Source organism: Limulus polyphemus, unplaced genomic scaffold (assembly GCF_000517525.1).
Source record: "Limulus polyphemus unplaced genomic scaffold, Limulus_polyphemus-2.1.2 Scaffold4458, whole genome shotgun sequence".
NCBI classification, from domain to species: Eukaryota; Metazoa; Arthropoda; class Merostomata; order Xiphosura; family Limulidae; genus Limulus; species Limulus polyphemus.
Genome location: NW_013670068.1, coordinates 74145 through 78644, shown reverse-complemented (window position 1 = coordinate 78644; position 4500 = coordinate 74145). Strand labels below are relative to the sequence as shown.

The window sequence follows — 4500 nt, the reverse complement described above, 5'->3', positions numbered from 1 at the left end:
ACACTCAGTTATACATAATTTGTATCCACTTATTTATTGTAACTTGAATGTAAGTTTCACACTGTATTCTATTCAAATAACTTGTGCAATAAATGTGAATATGACTATTATGTATGTAATTAACCAAACACATGAGAGCTAAGAAGGAGATGATGCAAAATTTATATTTTATTATTATTATTAATTTTATCTTATATTTTCTGTCAATGAAATTTTCACAAGTTTCTAAAATTTTGATTGTATATGGTGTAAAAATTTGTGATGAATGATACCAGATGACCTCTTTGCAAAGATTAAAATGATTCATAAGGTGGAAATCGAAGCATTATAAGAAATATTAAAATCACTGTAATGTGAAAAAAATCTTTAATTATAGATATTTTGGAATTTATTCTAATACTGTCATTATTAATAACTAAGTATAAAACATAATAAGCTTTAAAGGAAAAGTTGTTGATATTGATAGAAGATCAGAAAGAACACATTAAAATAATTAATACATTTACAGTTTATCATTTATCACAAATATTTGTATCAAATAGTAGACATTGTACTTGTACTGTCTTTGTTTTTCTTCTATTGAGTGAATTTGTTTTCACTGAATCATACATCATCTACACACATTATGATAAGAATCTTTACTAGTTTATCACATGAAACCTAAGGACAATTATTTTTAACAAAGAACTAATTTATTTAGTGAAAATTTGATGGGAGAAACTCGTTGAACAGTGTTATTCTTATTTTCAGCTGATTATAGGTTTCATATTGTGTATACATTTTCATGTACAACAGATTAGAATTTAAAAAAGTAACCCAGTGTCTAATTTTTGTACCTGAAGATGTCTATCATATTAAATGAAGGTTAGTTCTAAAATATGTTTAAACAAAATCGAAACAAAATAAAATAGGAAGATTAGTCATACAGAAATAATCAATTTTTGTATTTAACCTCGAGGGATTAATATATATATGATTCATGTAAATTTTAATATTTCCCATAGAATACTCGGGGGCAGAATTATGTTAATATCCTCTCTTGTAGAAAGAGAAGAAAACATTTAAAAGATCAACTGTTTTGTACTCATCAACACAAACCTACCTTCAGCATCCGTTAAGGGCCTGATCCCTATTCTAATACACTGCTTATCTTTAACGTGCTATAGAAATATTGTTTAGGAATTATAGAAGCTGTATTATTAAAGTTAAGTGAGAGAGATCAGTACAGACATGTCATATGACAGAAATGAAGATTGAAAATTTGTTTAATATTTCCTTTTAAAATTAAGGAATTAAAACTTAAAGAATATCAACATTTGAAGTATAAAATATGTTTTGATGCCAAGTTTATTCACATAAACAAATAAAGTTGTTTAATTAATTAAATGTGGTTATTCAACAGTTTTTCATAGTAAAATATTTATGCTTTCCTAATAAAATAATAATTATAATGCACAACAAGAATAAAGTAGCATGATGACTGTGACATCTAACAAATTAATAATATTCATGAAATAGATAACTGCAAATAGATAATGGAACTGATAGTACAGTGTACATATTAAATTGATATTCTCGACCAGTGGTTTGCAAAATTTTTTTAATGTGCCCCACTTTCTAAACATGTATTTTGTTGCACCCTATTCACACACATACACACACACACACACACCATATAAAAATAAGACAATCTTAAAATGGTACATAGCTTAAGGCAAACAGTTTTAATTCACACACCAATTTAGTGTGAAGGATGGGCTTGAACTTGGGATAAAATGAGGTCCTTTCATAACTGAATTGTTGACACAGCAACTTAAAGATCCCTATCTATTTGTAGACCAATATCACTATTGTGTCTTGATTGCTGTCAGAAAGAAAATGCTCACTCACACAGGTATTTAGATGTTGAAGGCAAAAGTACATCCACTGCTTTTCTTGAGATGTCAAGGTATTCTTTGCAGACTATCATGCAGAAGTTTCCAAAAGACTTTGACTTAAATTCTACTTGAAGAGTTTTATCACTGGATTGTTCTATGAGCTTTTCTTGAACAACCACAGGCAGATGAAACATTTTGCTGTCATAAATTGGATACTGGATCCAATCCTGTTCTCCCACTGATCCGTAGTATTTATCTACAAATTGACCCTGAAGTTTTTAAAAATGAACAGAAACAATGTCATGAATAAGACTACGATTTAACTCATATTCTTCCAAAAATTCTTAAATTGGTTTTTCACAGCAATTTACTACTAGTGTAAGGTAGTTGTCTAACCAAAAAAAAATATAAACTTTGTCTTTCAGCTGCACAATGCAATGGAATACCTTATCAGGAAACAACCATCACACCATTGTATGCAGCAGGAGTTTGTCATACATGGACCCCATTTCTCCTCAAAGAATGGAAAACAGCTTGTTGCTCATAGCTATTGATTTCACAAAGCTCACATCACTATTTGCTTTGGTCTGGAATTTCTTTGAAGATAGTGCATCCTTATGTATGATGCAATGTGTAAATGTTACACTTGGAGCAAGAACACATACTTTATCTCTGAATAGTTTCTTGTTTCCTATAAATGCAGCTGCCCCATCAGTGCATACCCCAACATAATTAATGGTGGAGAAAAACTCATCAACAAAAGAGGAGATGGCCCTCCTCGTAGTTCTTCCTTCCGGTACTTGGCAAAAAGGAGACTCGTCACACACTTTTTCTTTGTAACTGTATCGTACAGATTCCAGAACCTGAACTGATTTTGCAATATCTGTGGTTTCATCAAGTTGTGTGGTAGATTTTGTACTGCTCTGGGTGTGTGTTTGAATTGCAATTTTATATCAGCAGAGATTACATCTTTACACCTTGCAACAGTGTCATGTATTAAAGAGAAAGACTTGAGTGCTTCACCATAACTCTCTCCATGCATGATCTCACACAATTTTATGGCATCAGGCATAACTAGTGTCTCCTATGTTGTGTGGCTTCATGCTTTTCCCAATCAAATAAGATGCTTCTAATGAAGCTTGCAATTAACAGTGACTTTCTTTTCAAGCTGCTTTTAATTGTTTCACTTATCTCTTGAAGAACTCAGGATATTTGATTTTCAAATGCCTTGTAAGTTTATTTGGCTTCATGTTGTCATTAGCTAAAACTATAAATAAATGATGCACTGAGACTGTTCCTCATTATTAACAACACTCTGTAGGTGAAACCAAATTTTAAATAATCTTCCTGGTACTTCATTTGGTTTTCAGTTTACTAACGGAAGCAGTGGGAAAAAGAAAACAAGAAATGTTTGATCTAGCTACAGAGCTATCAGTTTGTTGTTCTTCATTATCATCATCATTTGACGACGACTTCTGTTTATTCCTGATTTGTCACATGAGATGGTTTTTTGACATCCTTGTTTATTTGTCCATGTTTTTGAAAAACTAGTAAATATAAACTAATATCCAAAACTTGCAGCTAACAAACTGAAAAATATGTAAAAAAAAACATCTTGTGATATCTCAGTCAACAGTCATATTATTTTTTTTGCATGGAATATAGCTACATTCCCATATCATTGGTTTATAAATATTGTGATATGATGATTAGATCTTTTGGGTTTATTATATATAATGCATCTCTGGGCCTTGATTAAGAAAGGGTTAATGTTGTCTGGATTTTGAATGCTTCTAATAAAATATTTTTTTAAACATTGCACTTGTGATGCATAAACAAGGAGAGGTTTAACTAGATAGGTGGAGGAAGCTGAAATATTAATTAAACAGGTTCAGCGAGAACTGATCAGCATCACCAGTCAACTTGATTCCATTTATAAAACAAGGCAAAACAATCAGTGGTTTGAAGGACAAATACCTTGTTTTGTAATGATTGCTGGTAAACAGTAAGTTGCACATTTAGGGACAACCAGGAGTCATTGATCAGAAATCACATTAAATTTTCTATAACTGGAGTGAGAAGACTTCTGTTTGTTTGTATGAAACTGTTTGAATACAAAACTATTTGTGTACACAAAAGGTTAAATCGTTCTGAAAAGTAAGAAGAATCAAATATTGTTTTGACTGTTTAACCTCTCTTTCTGTTTATTTTCCAGCATGAAATTAACCTCTTCTTATTCTTCTTGTAGTCTGCACACTGATGCAGCTCCCCACTCTAAACTATTTATGTAGTATGTACTGTACACTTCAATTTTTCCATGTTAATTGTTGTTACTATATTACTTAATAGTAGTAATATTTGTATGGTAGTTTGAAAAATTCTTTGATTTTCAATTTTCAATTTCAAATATCATTTATATACTCCTATAATGATACTTGTTGCCCTCTATCAACTCAGTGTGCCCCCTTTGGAGGCACACCATAGTTCTAGACCCTCAATATATTAAGATAGGTTAAATATGTATATATTATGTGTGTGTGTGTGGATGAAGTTACCGAATTTATAACCACCATACTTATCTTTAGCCTTACTTGGTACAACTACTCCATGAACACCTAGGTGT

General features: G+C 31.1%; 1 protein-coding gene across 2 annotated transcripts in view; it reads left to right on the top strand.

Annotated features, from left to right (window-relative positions):
• Positions 1-4500, top strand: part of LOC106471177 (TOM1-like protein 2) — a 74327-nt gene that overhangs the window by 1916 nt on the left and 67911 nt on the right. The gene's annotated exons all lie outside the window — the stretch shown is intronic.